The 22,682-nt window shown below is 38.5% G+C and overlaps 1 protein-coding gene across 2 annotated transcripts in view; it reads left to right on the forward strand.

The window, feature by feature from the left end:
- Positions 1-1,841: 1,841 nt before the first annotated feature.
- The window catches only part of LOC102960535 (melanoma-associated antigen B18-like), a 144,386-nt gene continuing 123,545 nt past the window's right edge, over positions 1,842-22,682 (forward strand). The window contains exons 1-2 of one of the 2 annotated variants that reach the window (XM_042974173.1): positions 1,842-1,955; positions 4,883-5,154. The gene's annotated coding sequence lies outside the window, so the exon portion shown is untranslated. Of the gene's footprint in view, positions 1,956-2,579; positions 2,627-4,882; positions 5,155-22,682 lie in introns of those variants that run through there. The other variant, XM_042974175.1, reaches the window with a different exon arrangement.

Genomic DNA, 22,682 nt, shown 5'->3' on the forward strand with positions numbered 1-22,682 from the left:
TGGGTTTGGCTGCAGCAACTTCTTACTGGACATGTCTCTGAGGGCAAGGGACATAAAAGCAAACATGAACTATTGAGACCTCATCAAGATAAAAACCTTCTGCCCAGCAAAGAAAACAGTCAACAAAACTAAAAGGCACCATTAGGAATGGGAGAATATTTTGCAAATGACATATCTGATAAAGGATTAGTATCTAAAATCTATAAAGAACTTGCCAAACTCAACACCAGAAAAACAACTAATCCAGTGAAGAAATGGGTAGAAGACATGAATAGACACTTGTCCAAGGAAGACATCCAGATGGCCAACAGACACATGAAAAGATGCTCAACATCACTCATCATCAGGGAAATACAAATCAAAACTACATTGAGGGGCGCTTGGGTGGCTCAGTCGGTTAAACGTCCGACTTCGGCTCAGGTCATGATCTCGCGGTTCGTGGGTTCAAGCCCCGCATCGGGCTCTGTGCTGACAGCTCAGAGCCTGGAGCCTGTTTTGGATTCTGTGTCTCCCTCTCTCTCTCTCTCTGACCCTCCCCCATTCATGCTCTGTCTCTCTCTGTCTCAAAAATAAATGTTTAAAAAAAAAAAAAAACTACATTGAGATACCACCTCACATGGGGCAGAGTAGCTAAAATTAACAACTCAGGAAACAACAGATGTTGGCAAGGATATGGAGAAATGGGAACCCTTTTGCACTGTTGGTGGGAATGCAAAGTGTTGCAGGCACTCTGGAAAACAGTGTATAGGTTCCTCAGTTAAAAAATGAATTACCCTATGACCCAGCAATTGCACTACTAGGAGTTTATCCAAAGGATATAGGAGAGCTGATTCATAGGGGCACATGTACCCCAATGTTTATAGCAGCACTATCAGCAATAACCAAAGTATAGAAAGAGCCCAAATGCCCATCAGGTGATGAATGGATAAAGAAGAAGTGGTATATATACATATGCCATGGAATACTACTCAGCAATGAAAAAGAATGGAATCTTGCCATTTGCAACAAAGTAGATGGAACTGGAGGGTATTATGCTAAGTTAAGTCAGAGAAGGACAGATGTATGTTTTCACTCACATGGAATTTGAGAAACTTAACAGAAGACCATAGCAGAAGAGAATGCAAAATAAGTTACAGAGAGGGAGGCAAACCCTAAGAGACTTTTAAATACAGAGAGCAAACTGAGGGTTGGTGGGGGTGGAGGGTGGGGGGGGGTGGGAAAAATGGGTTATGGGCATTGAGGAGGGCACTTGTTGGGATGAGCACTGGGTGTTGTATGTAAGTGATGAATCACAGGACTCTATTCCTGAAGCCAAGACTACACTCTATGTTAGTTAACTTGACAACAAATTATTTAAAAAATAAAAAATAAAAGTAAAAATTAATATTTTCAGTTATATTTTTGAATGATCTCTTTGTTGCATGGATTAGAATTATTGGTTCTATATTAATTTCATAGCCAGTAGCCATATTTCATTTGCTAACTTTTTAAGCATTTTTCATTTGTTTCTCATAAATATTCTAAGTACATAATGAAAATATAGTGTCTCTTTTCCAATGTTTAAACCATTGGGAAAGGCAGTCTCCTGCCTATAGTCTTTCCACCCCCACTTAGCTGCTTAAGGATGGGCCTTGGGTCTGGAACATTCCCTTACTAAGAGATAGAGTCCACACAGCTTGTGCCCAGCTTATCACCTTGTGTGGGAATATTTTTCCTTGTTTCAGACTCAATGAGTACTCTTTTGTCTCTGATGAAAGTGTGTGCGTCATATGGCACCTAGCCAATCCCACTGTTATATCTGCCCTCTGAGAGGAAGGGACAGGGTTCCCTCCACTGTGGCATCAGAAGTCTGTGCGTAGGCGAAATGCCCTGCATCTGGCCACGAGGAGAAACCTACTGACCATAGGGGACTGACACCCACCATCGAAGCTGACTTTGCTGTCTCCCTTCTCTGTGTAAGTAATAGTAGTCCATCCAGTTCTTGACGGCAGTGGTTTTTTTTTTGTCAATTCTCATACCAAGATGCAGTGGGCAGAAGTGTTTACAGTAATCCCCTGGGATGGCATGGTGGTCTGCACCTTTGGGATTGATAACTGGTGTATGTTACTCTGGCCAAGATAGAGCTCTCCTGCATTTTTGAACTGGCTGCATTTGCAGTGGTAACAATGATAAGCATTGTCCTCTCCACCTGAGAGCAATGGAAAAACATTGAGGATTTCAACCAAGGTCATTGCCTTTGTTTCATTTGTCTTCATTTGTTTTTTAGATATTCCAGTTATTTGTAGATTACTGCTTTACACTCCAGTCTTCATATCAGTCATCTCTTTTTTTTTCTTTTTTGCATCATTCTTTTTTTCTGACTTTTTGGGAGAACATCTATGCTTCATCCTCTACATCAATCCTAATTTGCACTTTCTTCTTTTTTTTAATTGCTTTGTTTATTTTAAGAGAGATAGCTGGGGAGGGGCAGAGAGAGAGAAGCCCAAGAAGGTACCACACCATCAGCGTGGAGCCCAATGCAATGCTCAGACCCACGAACTGTGAGATTATGATCTGAGCTGAAACCAAGAATCAGAAGCTTAACTCATCTAGCCACCCAGGGGCTCTGTAGTTTGTACTTTCTAATGTGAGTTTTAATTTTGCTTTTTCCTTTCTTGTCTTCTCCTCAGCTTTCCTTATTTTTATTATTTCAGTTTTCTCTTAGAGTATTATTTCACTTTACTGACTTTTCATCCTAGTCTGTTCTTAAGATTCCTGGTTCCCCTTTGATAAAGAGTAATGCCAGGTAGAATAACTTAAGGGCTTTTTAAAAATACCCAAACTGAGGCCCCTACATAGACCTCCTAAAATCAGAATCCATGTTTAAAAGGTCCCAGTTGATTAATATGCACTTTAGAGTTTGAGATGCACCACCTTCCTATTTTATTGATAGTACATACCATCTTTTAACATACTATATAACTAATTATCTTTATTGTCTAACCTCATTAAGATGAAAACTTCATGTAGGTAACAATTTTTTAAAGTTTTGTTCACTGATGGATCCCTTTTCTCTAAGATGGCATCTGGTTTACAGTAGATATTCAGCAACTATCTGATAAATCAATGAAAAATTTTAAATAAGACCTAAAACTCTATTCTTGATAAACATAATTATCCTTACTTCTCATACTTAGAGCATAAGATATGGGGGAGGAAAAATAATTTTCCTTCTTCCTTTATAGGTTCTTGGCTGAGGTGCCCATATAATAAAAGACAGGTTAACAGGAGAAAGAGAAATAGAAGTTCAATAACATGTATACCTCCTATATATCTGGGAGAACCCATGAAAACTGAGTCCCTGAAATGGCCCAAGTGACCACCTTAAATGTCATCTTCACTTAAAGACAAAAAATGTATAAGGGGGTCAGTTATGGGAGGTTACCAGGGAAAGCAGGGAAAGGTTGTTAAGCAGATTTAAATTCTTGCCTTCTAAGTAGTGAATGAGGAATATGGCAGAGCAGTAGGAGGACCCTAGGTTTGCCTTGTCCCATGAATACAGACGGATAACTATCCACTCATGGTAAATACCCCAGGAATCAGCCTAAATCCTTGCCTATTCATTGATAACAGTTTCTAGAGATTTAGACTCATCCTTTTCTTCCTATTACAGAGAAAGAGATAGCCTTATAAATGATTTCATTTATAAATACAAATTTCGCTTACAGAAGGGTAACTTCTCAGTTTTCAGAGCTTTTCCATTATCTGATATTTCTTAAAAGTAATCAGTCTAAAATAATCCTTATGCCAAAGAGGCATAAGAGGTAGTATATCTTACTTCCCTGCAAGGCCTACTTGAAATAGATATCAATAAAATAGAGGGGTGCCTGGCTAGCTCAGTCATTAGAGCATGTAACTCTCTTTAAAAAAAATTTAACATTTATTTATTTTTGAGAGAACAAGACAGAGTGTGAGCAAGGGAGGGGCAGAGAGACAGAGACACAGAATCCAAAGCAAGCTCCAGGCTTTGAGTACAGAACCCGACGTGGGGCTGGAACTCATGGACCGCCAGATCATGACCTGAGACGAAGTCGGACGCCCAACCGAGTCACCCAGGTGCCCCTAGAGAATGTGACTCTTGACCTCAAGGTCTTGAGTTCAAGCCCCACATTGGGCTTGGAGTGGAATGGAATAGAATGTCATTAGTACTGTGTTCAGTAGCAAGCCAGTTACTAAAATACTCTGTTTACATAACCTTTGAGTACAAATTCCTCATTAAATTCTATGGGTTTTACATTTAAAATATTTCTTGAGTCTGATTACTTCTTACAAAGACACCTCTAATGCTAACACTTTATTCAAGCCATCATCAACTCCCACAGGAAGTATTGTCCTAGACCCGTATTTAATCTCCCTTGGTTCAGTCTTTGCCATGGATATTATTCTCCATATAGCAATAAGAATGATCTTTTAAATTTTTTTAATATTTATTTATTTTTGAGAGAGAGGGAGAGACAGAGTGTGATCAGGGGAGGGGCAGAGAGAGAGGGAGACACAGAATCTGGAGGAGGCTCCAGGCTCTGAGCTGTTAGCACAGAGCCCGATGTGGGGCTCGAACTCACAAACTGCGAGATCATGACCTGAGCTGAAGTCGCATGCTCAGCTGACTGAGCCACCCAGGCGTCCCCAAGAATGATCTTTTAAAGTAACAGCTGATCATGTCTTTTTTCTGATCAAAACCTTATAATTGTTTTCACGCACTCACAATACAATTAAAACTGCTTACCATGACCTACCAAGATGCATCTCCTGCCTCATTTTTGAACCTCACTTCTTTGACCTATGATACTGTATTTTATAATAAGAAATACGTATTTGATCTTTGTCTCTGTTTTTGGCACAGCACTCCTAAACCTTTTGGAATTTCCTGTGATGAGAACCATGAAGGTGTCTTTCGTTGTGCTAACGAGGTGACTTTTGGACCAGCATCTAATAGGGGCAGGTTGCCGGGAGAGCCAACCATGTGATTAAAGGGTTGGAACTTTCAGCCCAGGAAAGTGAGAGGGGCTGCAGATTGAGTTTACTTGCCAGTGGCCAAGACTTAATCAATCACGTCTTTATCATGAAGCTTCCACAAAAACCCAAAAGGACAGTGTTCAGAGATCTTCTGATTTGGTGAGTATGTGGAGATTTCAGGAGAGTTGTGCACTGTGTAGTGTCGAGGCTCCTTGCCTTTCCCCCATATTTTGCTTTATGTGTCTCTTCTATCTGGCTGTTCCTGAGTTATATCCTTTTATTATAAACTAGTGATCTATTACGTAAAATGTTTCTCTGTGTTCTGTCAGCTGCTCTAGCAAATCACTTGGACCAAGGAAGGGGTCATGCGAACCTCTAACTTATATAGCCAATCATTCAGAAGCACAGGTGACAACCTGGACTTAGGACTGGCATCTGAAATCCAAGGAAGGGGGTCATTGAAACCTCCAATCTATAGCCAGTTGGTCAGAAGCACAGGTGGTAATCTGTTTATGATTGGTGTCTGAAGTAGAGGGGAGAGACCATTTTATAGGACTGAACCCATAAAATGTAGGGTCTGATGCTCTTTTCAGTTAGTCATTGTCAGAATTGAGTTTGAATTCTAGGACACCCAGCTGGTGTCTGGAGAATTGGTGGTGGTGTGGAGGGAACCCCCTTTCCCTGATGGTGGAATAGGATAGAAAACACTTTAATATAATCAGCTCACTCCTTTGCTCACTCCACTTAAGCCACAGTTGCCTTCTTGCTCACTTGTCATTGCTTCTATATCATTCATGCCAAGCTAATTCCAACTGGGAGTTATACCACTTGATACTCCCTCTTCTTGAAATATTTTTCCGTCATTCTGCACATGACTTGCTCCTCCTCCTTCCCAAAGTTTCTGTTCAAATGTCACATCTTCAGAGAGTCCTTTCCTGAACATACCTCTACCATGTTCTATTCTTTCTGTCTTCATATGACTAATTAAAAACTGAAAATATTTATTTCCATGGCAATGTAAGCACTATAAAAGCTAAAATAACATTTATTCACAGCTATATCTCTGGTTATCTAGAGTAGTACCTGACATACAATAAGCCCTTGGCAAAAACAGGGGTGTCTTGGTGGTTCAGTCAGTTAAGCATCCGAATTCGGCTCAGATCATGGTCTTGTGGTTCATGGGTTCGAGCCCCACATTAGGCTCTGTGCTGACAGCTCAGAACCTGGAGCCTGCTTCAGATTCTGTGTCCCCCCTCTCTCCTCTCTGCGGCTCACACTCTATCTCTCTCAAAAATAAATAAACATTTAAAAAATTTTAAAAAAGAAATGATTATTAAATGAATGGTAGAGGGATGAATCAACGAAGTCATCTAAGAATTGCGTATCTTTATAGAATATGTCACATATAATTCCATGCAATTTATATACTAAATTATGGAAGTTCATACTTTCTGTATAAATAACTGTTCATCCCCAGTTGAAGGTAATTATGTCAAACCTATACACAATAACAATAGCATTTTACTACCTTTATTTCTAGGTTCCGTTTCCTGCTTTCTTAACCCTAGCAAACAACATCCTCTTCCATAACCCTGGATTTACCACCTTGCACATACTCAATTTGGACATGCATAAGGAAAGAATCCATGATCTTAAGGATAATTCAGTAGTAACTTGCCAAACTAAAATGCAAAGAGAAAAAATAATTTTAAAAAAGAGAATATCCAGGCACTATAAGATAATTTCTCATGGTGTAACGTGCATAATTTTAATACCAGAAAAAAGAGAAGCACAAGTTTTTGAAGTTAAACAGCTGAGAAATTTCAAAATTAATAACAGACAACAACTTTCCCCTCAAAAAAATACCCTGCACCTTGTCATATCATATTCAAACTTGAGGAAATCAAAAACAAAGAGAAAATCGTACATGAAGCCACAGGGTTCAAAAAAATTGAAACTTAGAATTTTATATCTGGCAAAATAATTATTCAAAAGTGGAGCAATAAAGCCATTTTCTGACATAAAAAAAAAAAAACTGGAGAATATATTGCCACTAGACCATCCCTACAAGAAATGCTGTTTAGAGTAAAACTAGTTAGGGTACACTGGGCGATTACAGCATTTGGATAAGTGAAATGAACTACAGAAATGTCTTAAGAGACAGGAGGGAAGATATTGGGATATTCTGTTATAAGACAGTATACATATAGTAGTATAGTTTTATACTTTAAAAAAGTAGAAAGAAAGTAAACTTAAGTTTAAAATATATATTGGAAGTCCTAGCACAGCTACTAAAAAAAAAAAAAAAAAAAAAAAACTTTAAAAGAAGTATAATGTGTGTATACTAAGAGAGGAGATAAAATGAGATTATGTAAAAGACTCATTTAAAACCAGACAAGGCAGGGGAAAAAAGCAGGGGGTTGGGGGATGGGGTGTGAAAGAAACAAAAAAGATGCAATGAATGTAAAAGTTATAAACATGGTAGAAATTAATCCAACTCTATTAGTAATCACTTAAAATATTACTCATCTTAATATGACAATTAAAAAACATATTCTCAGAGTGGATAAAAAAAGATCCAACTGTATGTTGTCTACAAATATTTTACTTAAAAAGATTCTCTGGCACCTGGGTGGCTCATTCAGTTAAGCATCCAACTCTTGATTTTGGCTTGGGTCATGATCTCATGGTTGATGAGTTCCAACCCTGCATCAGACTCCTTGCTGACAGTGCAGAGCCTTCTTGAGGTTCTCTCTCCCGCTCTCTCTCTGCCCATCACACACACACACACACACACACACACACACTCTCCAAATAAATAAATAAACAAACAAAAAAGCTTAAAAATATATAGAGAGATTGAGATAAGTTAAAGGAATGGAAAATTATATACCATTCTAACACTTAACAAAAGAAAGCTGGAGCATTATATTAATTTCAGATAAACTTCAGGCCAAGAAAAATGATCAGAGATAAAGAGGAGCATTATATAATGAGAAAGGGGTCAATTCTCAAAGAAGACCTAACAGTCTGAAGTATGAATGTACCTAAGAGGAGAGTGCAAAAAATATGTGAAATAAAAACTGAGAGAACTAAAAGTGGAAAAAATCCACTATTATCGTTGGAAGTTCCAACATCCTTCTCTCAATAATTGAAGTTCAAGTACACAGAAAATTAGTAGAAATATAGTTTACCTGAATATCCCTAACAATCTACTTAATCTGATATTTATAAGCTACTCCATCTAATGATGGCAGAATACACATTTTTCTTAAGCTCACTTGGGATATTTACTAAGATGAACCACATTCTTGGGTCTTAAAACTCCCGTTAAGAAATTTACAAGAATAGGAATTACATAAAGTATGTGCTTAGACTATAGTGTAATTAAAATAGAATTCTGTAACAGTAGATAGCTGGAAAATCTCCAATTATTTAGAAATTAAGCAACACATTTCTAAGTAACACATGGCTCAAAGAAGATGTATCAAGAAAAATTTAAACATGTTTTGAACCAAATTAAAATTCAACTTACCACAATTTGTGGGATGCAGTGAAAGCTTTACTTAGATACTCTGCCCTCCAGGAGATGGAACATCACTTTTTACTCCTTTGGTGTGGGCTGGGCATAGTGTGTTCCTTCCAAAAATTAAGTACGATTTGGAAAGGGGAGGAAAAGAACTATCCAGTGGGGAAACCTTAACAACACTACCTCAACCAGGCAGTCAAGGTTAACATCAGTGATGATAAGTCACGAAGTCACGCTGATGTGAAGAAAATGACATATTATCTTTATCATCTTTCTCCCTGCTCCAAACACGTAACTCCAATCTAATCATGAGAAACATATCACACACATCCCAATTGGCTGAAATTCTTCAAAATACCTGACCAATAATCTTGCAACAGTCAAGATAATAAAAAATGAGAAATGTCTCAGAAACAATCATAGCCAAGAAGAGCCTAAAGAGATATTATAGCTACAGGTAATGTAGTACCCTGGAACAACAACAACAAAAAAGTGAGATAAAAATGAAGGAAATCTAAGGACTAAAGGACTTTTGTTTTTAATAACAATATGTCACTGCTGGTTAATTGTAACAAATCCACTATGCTAATGTCATGTAAGATATAATAGAGACCAGATGTGTGGTGTATGAAAAATCTGAAATTTCTGATCCCTTGAAAATTGTTCTAAAATAAAACGTTTATTTTTTAAAAAGCAGTGGGGAATTGTTTCCCTGTGCAGGTAAATCCTGATTTTATCCTTTCAGGGTAATGATGTTCTACAGTTCCTACTTCCACATAAACTCTGCCCATTTTGAGTTTAATAGGAAATTGAACAGCTAAAGACCTATTTTAGGAGGCTCTGTGACTAAAGAGGATTATCAACATCTCCTTCAGGGACCTGGAGTGTGTACTGCTTAAGTTTAACCCAGGCTTGCTCAGCCAAAGCTCTTCTCTAAACTTTCCATCTCCCCTCGTCTTCCTGTCCCACAACAACTCAAACACATAGGGAATTCTTAGTGCAGTATTTTCCCTCTATACAAGGGAAACTACTGCACACATGGATTTCATCTGTGGAAGGCACAAGTAGGATGTAAATATGAGAAAGAGGAGAGAAGAAAAAACTGCACACTTTTGGAAATAAACTTTGTTTTCCTCTTCTTGAGTCATTTGTTGGTTGCCTGGCAGCCTGCACTGTTTGGGGCTATTCTGTCCTATTGATGGGTCATCAGAGGAGACAGTTTGGTTGTTTGCAGCTTGTCCAGAAGACCTTCGGAGTTCAGCTGTTAGTACACATAACAGGCTGCTTCCGTATTATGTCTTTCACTGTCCTTCTGAGCACTTGCATCCTAGTTATTACAAGTCAGCGTCTTTGCCCTTACAGAATTTCTCTCCCTTCCCTGCATCAGCAGAACTTTATCCTTCCTTTCCCTCAAGTTTGCAACCCCGTTTCCTTCTTAAGACATTACAGTCATCAATACAGGTAGTTGTGTTCCGTCTTCCTAGCATCATTCAACTTTCCTGACATCCTGAGGCATTTTTGTATGCCTCCTATATTTCTCTGCAAACTTTTAGAAATAAGGTTTCCATATATTTGCTATTCATACTCTTACTTAATATCACTGTTACTGTGCTGCAACAAGTTGTAGCTGCAAGTCAAGTATTAATTCTGCCCACTTTCCCCCTCGTTATGAGGGGAGTCCTCTATATGTCATTTCCATATCAATCCTGTGTGTGAAAATACTAGCATGGGTATACCATTGAAGGTTTTAGAGCATAATTCCCAGAAATAGTATTTATTCCTTTATACCGTGAGAAGATCCTGATTTTACTTGGTTATTTAATTAAAGGTAGATTTTTCTATCAACCAGAGCAAGCTGAATTAATGATTTCTCTTTGCAGTACAAATTATATTTTTAAAGAATTTTTTCATGGTTATTTTGAGAGACAGAAAGAGAACATGAACAGGGGAGGGACAGAAAGAGGGAGAGAGAATCCCAAGCAGGCTCCATGCTGTCAGGGCAGAGCCCGATGTTGGGCTCGATCTCATGAACCAGAAGATCATGAACTGAAATCAAGAGTCAGACAATTCACTGACTGAGCCATCCAGGGGCCTCCAGATTGTGGTGGTTAATGTGCTAATGATCCCAATTCCTCTTCCTCAAGGTAGGAAGGAAGTCTGTGCCAGTGTGTATCTGTATGGGTGTGTGCACGCACATTTATTCTTGTTTAATTTACAATGACTGGTTCCAGTCTAGGATTTTGTTTCTTTCTTGCTGGATTTTTGTTGTGGTTGTTTCTCTTTTGAATTTTTTAAATGTGCTTTGCCCCTCTTTAGTGTTGGTTGTGTGTTCCTGTTCTCTCCTGATTTTCCAGATAATAATTTATTCTTTTGCTGAGGCAAAAAGTCATTATCATTTATGCTCTAGTGTTTTTCTTTAGGCTTTCCTAAGTGAAAAACAATGAAATTATAAGCAGTATAAATATGTCCTCAATTTTAAGATTTCAGTGTCCATTGTGGAAAAGGGGACTTGTGTGAAAATTTATGGTCAAATTAAAAAAGAAAAAAGATGTTCAAAAGCAACACAAGGATGGAAATATTCTGTCATCCACATCTCCCAGTATGGTAGCCATTATGCACCCATAGCTACTGAGCCCCTAGGATGTGGCTAATGCAACTGGGGAATTGAAGTTTAAATTTTATTTAGCTTGAATTAACTTAAATTTGAGCGGACATAGCCACATGTGGCTACCAGATTGGATATCACAGCTCTAAGTCTGGCAGGTACTCTTCTGTAACTTTACTGGGTGTTTTATTACTATGACATGATTTAGTTCCTTCATGCAGAAAATAAATTGAAAACTTAAAAAAAAACTATGGGAATTAATGGTTATTGTTAATATATGGTTGACTGCATTCCAAAGATAGGATATATCAATGCAGATATAATAGGTTTCTTCAAAACAATTTTGTATTTTAATAGGTTTATTTATTTTTTTCATATGAAATTTATTGTCAAATTGGTTTCCATACAACACCCAGTGCTCATTCCAACAGGTTCCCCCCTCAATGCCCATCACCACTTTCCCCTCCCTCCCACCTCCCATCAACCCTCAGTTTATTCTCAGTTTTTAATAGTCTCTTATGGTTTGCCTCCCTCCCTCTCTAACTTTTTTTTCCCTTCCCCTCCACCATGGTCTTCGGTTAAGTTTCTCAGGATCCACATAAGAGTAAAATATGGTATCTGTCTTTCTCTGTATGGCTTATTTCACTTAGTATAACACTCTCTAGTTTCATCCACATTCATACAAAAGGCCATATTTCATTCTTTCTCATTGCCATGTACTATTCCATTGTGTATATAAACCACAATTTCTTTATCCATTCATCAGTTGACAGACATTTAGGCTCTTTCCATAATTTGGCTATTGTTGAAAGTGCTGCTCTAAACACTGGGGTGCAAGTGCCCCTATGCATCAGTACTCCTGTATCCCTTGGGTAAATTGCTAGCAGTGCTATTGCTGGGTCATAGGGTAGAACTATTTTAATTTTTTGAGGAACCTCCACACTGTTTCCCAGAGTGGCTGCACCAATTTGCATTCCCACCAACAGTGCAAGAGGGTTCCCGTTTCTCCACATCCTCTCCAGCATCTAGTCTCCTGATTTGTTCATTTTAGCCACTCTGACTGGCGTGAGGTGATATCTGAGTGTGGTTTTGATTTGTATTTCCCTGATGAGGAGTGACCTTGAGCATCTTTTCATGTGCCTGTTGGCCATCTGGATGTCTTCTTTAGAGAAGCGTCTATTCATGTCTTCTGCCCATTTCTTCACTGGATTGTTTGTTTTCCAGGTGTGGAGTTTGGTGAGCTCTTTATAGATTTTGGATACTAGCCCTTTGTCTGATATGTCATTTGCAAATATCTTTTCCAATTCCGTCATTTGCCTTTTAGTTTTGTTGGTTGTGTCCTTTGCTGTGCAGAAGCTTTTTATCTTCATGAGGTCCCAATAGTTCATTTTTGCTTTTAATTCCCTTGCCTTTGGAGATGTGTCAAGTAAGAAATTGAATGTGTGAAACTGTGGCTGAGGTCAGAGCGGTTTTTTCCTGCTTTCTCCTCTAGGGTTTTGATGATTTCCTGTCTCACATTCAGGTCCTTCATCCATTTTGGGTTTATTTTTGTGAATGGTGTAAGAAAGTGGTCTAGTTTCAACCTTCTGCATGTTGCTATCCAGTTCTCCCAGCACCATTTGTTAAAGAGACTGTCTTTTTCCCACTGGATATTCTTTCCTGCTTTGTCAAAGATTAGTTGGCCATACTTTTTTGGGTCCAATTCTGGAGTCTCTATTCTATTCCATTAGTCTATATGTCTGTTTTTGTGCCAATACCATGCTGTCTTGATAATTACAACTTTGTGGTAGAGGCTAAAGTCTGGGATTGTGATGCCTCCCGCTTTGGTCTTCTTCAATATTGCTTTGGCTATTCAGGATCTTTTGTGGTTCCATACAAATTTTAGTAATGCTTGTTCTAGCTTCAAGAAGAATGCTGGTGCAATTTTGATTGGGATTGCATTGAATGTGTAGATTGCTTTGAGTGGTATTGGCATTTTAACAATACTTATTCTTCCAATCCATGAGCATGGAATGTTTTTCCATTTCTTTATATCTTCTTCAATTTCCTTCATAAGCTTTCTATAGTTTTCAGCCTACAGATCTTTTACATCTTGGTTAGGTTTATTCCTAGGTATTTTATGCTTCTTGGGACAACTGTGAATGAGATCAGTTTCTTTATTTGTCTTTCTGTTGCTTCATTATTAGTGTATAAGAATGCAACTGATTTCTGTACATTGATTTTGTATCCTGCGACTTTGCTGAATTCATGTATCAGTTCTAGCAGACTTTTGGTGGAGTCTGTCAGGTTTTCCATGTATAATACCATGTCATCTGGAAAAAGTGAAAGCTTTACTTCATCTTTGCCAATTTTGATGCCTTTGATTTCCTTTTGTTGTCTGATTGCTGATGGTAGCACTTCCAACATTATGTTAAACATCAGCGGTGAAAGTGGACATCCCAGTCGGGTTCCTGATCTCAGGGAGAAGGTTCTCACTTTTTCCCCATTGAGGATGATGTTAGCTGTGGGGTTTTCATAAATGGCTTTTATGATCTTTAAGTGTGTTCCTTCTATCCTGACTTTCTCAAGGGTTTTTATTAAGAAACTTGCTGAATTTTGTCAAATGCCTTTTCTGCATCGATTGACAGGATCATATGGTTCTTATCTTTTCTTTTATTAATGTGATGTATCACATTGTTTGATTTGCGAATGTTGAACCAGCCCTGCATCCCAGGAATGAATCCCACTTGATCATGATGAATAATTCTTTTTATATGTTGTTGAATTCGATTTGCTAGTGTCTTGTTGAGAATTTTTGCATCCATATTCATCAGGGATATTGGCCTGTAGTTCTCTTTTTTTGCTGGGTCTCTGTCTGGTTTAGGAATCAAAGTAATACTGGCTTCATAGGATGAGTCTGGAAGTTTTCCTTCCTTTTCTATATTTTGGAATAGCTTGAGAAGGATAGGTATTATTTCTGCTTTAAACGTCTGGTAGAACTCCCCTGGGAAGCCATCTGGTCCTGGACTCTTATTTGTTGGGAGATTTTTGATAACCGATTCAATTTCTTCACTGGTTATGGGTCTGTTCAAGTTTTCTATTTATTTCTGTTTGAGTTTTGGAAGTGTGTGGGTGCTTAGGAATTTGTCCATTTCTTCCAGGTTGTCCAGTTTGTTGGCATATAATTTTTCACAGTATTCCCTGATAATTGCTTGTATCTCTGAGGGATTGGTTGTAATCATTCCATTTTCATTCATGATTTTATCTATTTGGGTCATCTCCCTTTTCTTTTTGAGAAGCCTGGCTAGAGGTTTATCAATTTTGTTTATTTGTTTTAAAAACCAACTCTTGGTTTCATTGATCTGCTCTATAGTTTTTTAAATTCTATATTGTTTATTTCTGCTCTGATCTTTATTATTTCTCTTCTTCTGCTGGGTTTGGGGTGTCTTTGCTGTTCTGCTTCTATTTCCTTTAGGTGTGCTGTTAGATTTTGTATTTGGGATTTTTCTTGTTTCTTGAGATAGGCCTGGACTGCAGTGTATTTTCCTCTCAGGACTGCCTTCGCTGCATCCCAAAGCATTTGGATTGTTGTATTTTCATTTTCATTTGTTTCCATATATTTCTTAATTTCTTCTCTAATTGCCTGGTTAACCTATTCATTCTTTAGTAGGATGTTCTTTAACCTTCATGCTTTTGGAGGTTTTCCAGACTTTTTCCTGTGGTCGATTTCAAGTAGCATGGCATTGTGATCTGAAAGTGTGCATGGTATGATCTCAGTTCTTGTATACTTATGAAGGGCTGTTGTGTGACCCAGTATGTGATCTGTCTTGGAGAAGGTTCCATGTGCACTCGAGTAGAAAGTATATTCTGTTGCTTTGGGATGCAGAGTTTAAATATATCTGTCAATTCCATCTGATCCAATGTATCATTCAGGGCCCTTGTTTCTTTATTGATCCTGTGTCTAGATGATCTATCCATTGTTCTAAGTGGGGTATTAAAGCCCCTGCAATTACCACATTCTTATCAATAAGGTTGCTTATGTTTGTAATTGTTTTATATATTTGGGGGCTCCCGTATTCGGCGCATAGACATTTATAATTGTTAGCTCTTCCTGATGAATAGACCCTGTAATTATTATATAATGCCCTTATTCATCTCTTGTTACAGCCTTTAATTTAAAGTCTAGTTTGTCTGTTATAAGTGTGGCTACTCCAGCTTTCTTTTGGCTTCCAGTAGCATGATAAATAGTTCTCCATCCCCTCACTTACAATCTGAAGGTGTCCTCAGGTCTAAAATGAGTCTCTTGTAGTCAGCAAATAGATGGGTCTTGTTTTTTTATCCATTCTGATACCCTCTGTCTTTTGGTTGGCGCATTTAATCTATTTACATTCAGTGTTATGGAAAGATAGGGGTTTAGAGTCATTGTGATGTCTGTAGGTTTCATGCTTGTAGTGATTCTCTGGTACTTTGTGGTTCTTGCAATATTTCATTCACAGAATCCCCCTTAGGATCTCTTGTAGGGCTGGTTTAGTGGTGATGAATTCCTTCATTTTTTGTTTGTTTGGGAAAACCTTTCTTTCTCCTTCTATTCTGAATGACAGACTTGCTGGATAAAGGATTCTTGGCTGCATATTTTTTTTTCTGTTCATCACATTGAAGATTTCCTGCCATTCCTTTCTGGCCTGCCAAGTTTCAGTAGATAGGTCTGCTACTACTCTTATGTGTCTACCTTTGTAAGTTAGAGTGTGTTTATCCCTAGCTGCTTTCAGAATTTTCTCTTGATCCTTGTATTTTGCCAGTTTCACTACGATATGTTGTGCAGAAGATCGATTCAAGTTATGTCTGAAGGGAGTTCTCTGTGCCTCTTGGATTTCAATGCCTTTTTCCTTCCCCAAATCAGGGAAGTTCTCAGGTATGATTTCTTCCAGTACACCTTTAGCCCCTTTCTCTCTCTCTTCTTCTGGAATTCCTATGATATGGATATTGTTGTGTTTGATTGCATCACTTAGTTCTCTAATTCTCCCCTCATACTCCTGGATTTTTTTCTCTTTTTCTCAGCTTCCTCTTTTTCCATAATTTTATCTTCTAATTCACCTATTCTCTCCTCTGCCTTTTCAATCTGTGCTATGGCTGCCTCCATTTTATTTTGCACCTCATTTATAGCATTTTTTAGTTCCTCATGACTATTTCTTAGTCCCTTGATCTCTGTAGCATTAGATTCTCTGCTGTCCTCTATCCTTTTTTCAAGCCCAGTGACTAGTTTTATGACTCTTATTCTAACTGTTGTTCTGTTATATTGCTTAAATAGGATTTGATCAGTTTGTTAGCTGTTGCTACTTCCTGGAGTTTCTTTTGAGGACAATTCTTCCATTTCGTCATTTTGGGTAGTCCCTGTGGTAGCTCCAAACTGCAGGGCACTTCCCCTGTGTGGTCTGGAGTAACTTGTGTTGGTAGGCGGGGCAGCAGTCAGACCCGATGTGTGCTCCCAGCCCATTGCTAGGGCCACAGTTGGACTGGTGTGTACCTTATCTTCCCCTCTCCCAGGGACAGGACTCACTGTGGAGTGGTGTGGCCCCTGTCTGGGCTACTTGCACACTGTCAGGCTTGTGGTGCTGCTTCTATGGGATCTGGCATATCAGCTGGGGTGGATCCACAAGGTGCACAGGGGTGGGAGGGGCGGACTCAGCTCGCTTTGCCTTCGGTGGTCCGCCTCAGGAGGGGCCCTGCAGCACCAGGAGGGAGGCAGACCCGTTGGAGGGATGGATCCACAGAAGCACAACATTGGGTGTTTGTGAGGCACAAGCAAGTTTGGTGATGGGAAATGGATCCCTTTGGGATTTTGGCTGGGGGATGGGAGAGGGAAATGGTACTGGCTAGGGCCTTTTTCCCTGCCGAGCTGAGCTCTGTCTTCCAGGGCTAAACACCTCTCCCTCCCGGTGTCTCCTTGCCCTCCCGCTCTCTGAGAAAAGCTGTTGACTTATAACATTCCAGGTGTTAAGTCCCGCTGGCTGTCTGAACTCACACAGTCCAGCCCCTCCGCTTTTGCAAGCCAGACTCGGGGGCTCTGCCTTGCCGGGTGGGCTGCCCCTCCACCGCCCCAGCTCCCTCCTGCCAGTTTGTGTAGTGCATACTGCCTCTCCACCTTCCTACCCTCTTCCGTGGGCTTCTTGTCTATGCTTGGCTCCAGAGAGTCCATTCTATTAGTCTTCTGGCAGTTTTCTGGGTTATTTAGGCAGATGTGGGTGGAATCTAAGTGATCAGCAGGAGGAGGTGAGCCCAGTGCCCTCCTACACCACCATCTTCCCTGTTTTTCTCTTCAAAACAATTTAATTACAGTATTGTCTGTCATAAGTGATAATGCTGTTTACTAGTTGTATTAGTTTACTGTTGTTGCTATAACAAATATCAAAAATGTAGTGGCCTGACACACCAGAGATTTATTATTCTATTGTTTTGGAAATCAGAAGTCTGAAATCATTTTCACTGGGTTAAAATGAAGATGTTGGCAGGCCTATACTTCATCTCGTAACTTTAGGGGAAAATCCATTTCCTTGTCTTTTCCAGCTACCTGAAGCCGTCCCACTTACAGAATTGTGGCTCTTTTCTCCTTCTTCAAACCCAGGAGTGTAGCATCTTCTCTCCTCTCTGACCTCTGCTTCCATTGTTACACTTTCTCTCTCCGATTCTGTTCCTTCTACCTCCCTCTTTTAAGGATGCTTACAGTTATAGATTGAGCCCTGGAATAATCTCCCCCTGTCAAGACCCTTAATCACATCTTCAAAGTCCTTTTTACCATTTAACTTACCATATTCACAGATACTGTGTATCAGGATATCTTTGGAGGATCATTATTCTATCTTCTATACTAGTATAGGAAACAGTTTGCCTAGGAGTTGATTGATACTGGATTTTGAGGTTGAATTTTGAAAAGTGGTTGTTTCTATGTTTGCCCATTACTAAAATTTATGCTATGGTGGGCCTGACCCAAACAGATACTTGGGTCTGTTACTTCCCTACATCTAGAAATGCTCTCTAGGTCTCTACAATTTAGGACTTCCCTCAGAGTATGAAAATCCAGATCCTGACAGTAACGTCTGGGGATACACGTGACCGATGAGAAAACTCCATATCTCTACTAATGTGCAAATCATATTTCCAGGAATAAAGTATAAATGATCTGGCATTTTATAATAGAAAGAGTAGACTGGCAGATACTTCTCATGATTTCTACTTCTACTTCAAGTGTGCTTAAAGATTTCTCAGAGTCTTTTGCCCTGTACTTGTTAGTATCTGACTGGTATTTTAACTTTCATGTGAAATGTGAACTAGTATTTATAATGTCCATGGAGAAGGGAGAAGCAGAGGGAGAAGGGGATGGATGGTCACACTGAATTTTATTAAGCTCTATGTGTTTAACGCTATTTAGAGATTTTTTAGGTGGGTGAGTGCCCTTAAACTTTAAATAAGTTACATCAGATTGTGACATACTAAAAACTGTGAGAGAAGCAGCTTCCCACAGATGAACCACTTGGCTATAAATGTAGTTCAGATAGATATAGGATAGGGATGGTTGTAGACAGCATGTCTTTATTTTTTCATTTCTGAGCTCAAGTATCTCTTCCTTCACTGATCATGTCCTGGGGCTGAGTTTGATGCCAAGTGTATTTACCCATGATAATGTATTTTACTGCACATTATAACTGATTGTTTACCTATACTTCTTTTTTTTTTTTTTTTAGGGAGAGTGAGAGATGGATGGGAAGAGGGGTAGAAGGAGAGAGAGAGAGAAAGAGACAGAGAGATAATATCCCAGACAGGCTCCACACCCAGCACAGAGCCCACACAGGGCTAGATCCCATGACCCTGAGATCATGACCTGAGCCGAAATCAAGAGTGGGTTGCTCAACTGACTCAGCCACCCAGGTCCCCCTTACCTGTACTTCTTAAATAAACCTATATCCCCTCCTAAAATAGTTTCTTGCCTTTCCCTTGCATAACAGTAAATGTAACTTTTACTGCCTAGTTACTTAATGTCAGAAACCTGAAAGGTCTGAGGCCACTTTCTCCCCTCATCAGTATTTACCATACATCATTAGATACACCTAATACTATCTTCTGTATGTCACCAAAACACATCTACTTCTTTCCATTCCCACTATCACTTCCCTAGTAAAGTTAACCATTCCTGAAATTATTATAACAGCCTCTAACTAGTCTCCTCTTGCCTCCCTCACAGGTTCTTCCAAAAGTGAAAATTGATCCTAATCTTACCCCACCATCACTCCCCAGAAAAATTCTTAAATCATTCTCCTTTCCTTTTACAGCCAAAAAAAAAATCATTGAACGGTTTATAAGGCCTTATTTTCACTAATTTGTACACCCAGACTCTTATATTTTCCCATTGTGATAGCTGAAAATATAATGCAATGACTCAAGAGTTCAGGGCTCTGGAATTAGAATTCTGGTTCATCTCAGTACAAGTCTGTGTGGTTTGACAAGTTGCTTCCTTTCTGTGATTCAGATATATCATCTGTTAAATTAGGATGATAATATCTTTTCAATTGACTCATGACAATGTCTAAAAAGGGCCTCATTATGGTATCTCGTGTACTTTTAAATGCTCAGTTAATTATGTGTTATAATTATTAATATTATTATTCATAGTTAACCAGGTATTTTAGTGTATGTTCCTCCAGAATTGGAGCTTGAAATAAGGATTCAAGTGTAAATACTTTTGAGAAGTGATGGCTCCCAATGACCAAGTGGAGAGTAGAGAACCCAAATGGAGGAGAGAAGGAAGCCACTAAAATGTGTGCTAATTAGTAGGTAACCATTATAGGGAACTGAGGCTCAATCTCAGTGTGAACACTGTAAGATTTTGTTGAACACACCTCATGGTTACTCTACCTAAGGAGTAAGGAATTCAGGTCTTAACCTCCAACTCATGTCTACCATTTTTTCAGGGTTCCTTTCATGGACAACAGCAACCCACCTCCTCACACAGGTCAGAGATGCTCCTCTGGTCCAAGAAAGCCCTCAGGCACAGAGTTATAGGCACTTGCAATGGGAAGCTATATGACATACACATGAACTAGCAGTCAGGTCTTAGGTTACAGGCAGCATCTGCTATAAATGGCAAGATAATTGAGGCTCAGTGAGGTGAAATGACTGGTCCACCATCATTGCTAGAAAGTGTTTGAGTCAAGATTTGAACCCAGGGACATCAGACTCCAAAGCCCTTGGAGTTTTCACCAAATTATGGTGAGGATCAGATTAAAAGTAGTCTATGTGGGGCGCCTGGGTGGCTCAGTTGGTTGAGCGTCCAACTCTTGATTTTGGCTCAGGTCATAATCTTGCGGTTCATGAGATTGAGCCCCCATTAGAGTGTAGCGTATTTTTGTATATATTATATATCATAAAATATATTTTATATTAAGATCGTAATTTGAATCAGGCAGTATGACTTTAGAATTTACTTAGACTAAACTGATTTTTATACTTCAGGTATTTAAGATTTCACATTGAGAGTCAGACCTGATTCTGAATTTTGATTGTGCCTCTAATTAAATTCATATCCTAAGGGAAAATTATTTGGTCTATCAATTCCTTAATTTAATTTTACATAAATGAATCTTACATAAGTACCTACCTCATATGGTGGGTATAATAACTAATGTGAGGATTCAATGAAAGTGATTAGTATACAGAACATGAAAAATAGGCTTGAGAAAATCACACAATATATGTCTGCAAAGGGTAGATATAAAAGAGGGAAAATCCGGCAGATATGAAGAGCAAGACACCGCAGAGCCAACATGCAACATTCCCAGAATTCTTAAGAAATGTAAATAAATTCTAATACAGTAGAGGACAAATATCCTGAAATAAAGGGAGACTTGAATTTGTAGTTTAAAACAGCATGTTTCATGTTCCAGGAATCATGAACAGAGATCAAGACATAAATATATTCTATAAAAATGATTAAAATGGAAGGATACAGAGAAATTCTAAAAGCATGCTTACCAAAAAGCAAGGAGAAATATATCAGGTTTACCCTTGAATTCTGACTGTATCATTAAAGACAAGTGGGACTGTATTAGTTTTAATTATTTTTGCCTGCAAATTATAAGAAACTTGACTTCACTAGTTATAAACAATAAAGAAAATACATAAAACGATAGGAAGTCCATAGATCAGTCGGCTTATTCATTGATTCACTAATCTCATTGAAGACCCACATAATTTCAAATATTCTTCTTTGCTCTTCTCATTGTTGGCTTAATTACTTGTTTGAATGCAAAATGGCTTCATGTCAATGAGTATACAGACATGATATTCAGAGGAATATAAAAGGACTTTCTGCTATTGGCATTCTATCTTAGGAGTGAAGAATCTTTCCCAGGAGTCTTTCTTTAATACAGTTTATTTATTAATTTTGAGAGGGGGGGGGGAGGGAAAGAGACAGAATCCCAAGTAGGCTCTGTGCTGTCACCAGAGCCTGATGTGGGGCTCGAACTCACTAACCATGAGATCGTGACCTGAGCCAAAATCAAATTGGATGCTTAACCAACTGAGCCACCCAGGCACCCCTTCCAGGATTCTTCAATAAGTGCTATTTATGAATTATTAATTACAATTGATTTATGTGCTGAATTCAGAACCAGTACCTGGTAATGAGAATAAGATCGCCATAGAATGATATGGATGGAGCTCAGGATAGACTCAACATCCCTGAAGTCATTTATGGGGGACAGAAGAAGGAAGACTGAGATAACTGATCAAAATCAAGGTTGAAAAGAAAAAAAAGTAATGGGTACTAGGAAGGCACCTGACAGTGTGCACTGCAAAGACAGTGGAGTAAGAGGAGCAAATTCTAAATAAATTAGAAGAGAAAATGCTGTGGCTCCAAAACTCTCTACCTATGTAAATTTCCATTCATATGTAACAATAATTTTTAAAAAGATCTCAACTATGCAAGGATTCAGAAGATGTAATGCCCAAAGGCAATCCTTAAAAACAATGTGAATTCATAACTCAGCCAACTGAATTACTGAAATATACAAGTAGTGATGATGAATCTTGAATTCAGTGGAAAATATAGTGAAATGTAAATTGCTATTTGCTCATTGTAAACACAGGTTAATATCAAAATTATTAAAGAAAAGGTGCAAAATAAAAAACACTATTATTAGTCTAACTATAATAACCTCAAAAAAATACTAATTCCAGAATGTATTACAATTGACAGAAGAAGATGAAGTGTAAGAATACTGATTATTTTATCTTTCATTGAAATTTTTCAGTGACTATATATATATATGTGTGTGTGTGTGTGTGTGTATACACGTGTGTGTGTTTATATATATATATATATATATATGTACATATATATGTACATGTACATATACCTGTATGTATATGTACATGTATATATACACATATATATGTATATACACACAGTATATATTTATATATATATATACACACACACACAATTTTTTAATGTTTGAGAGAGGGACAGGGAGCACGCAAGCAAGGGAGGGGCAGAGAGAGAGGGAGACACAGAATCCGAGA

Source organism: Panthera tigris, chromosome X, assembly GCF_018350195.1.
Source record: "Panthera tigris isolate Pti1 chromosome X, P.tigris_Pti1_mat1.1, whole genome shotgun sequence".
NCBI lineage: Eukaryota > Metazoa > Chordata > Mammalia > Carnivora > Felidae > Panthera > Panthera tigris.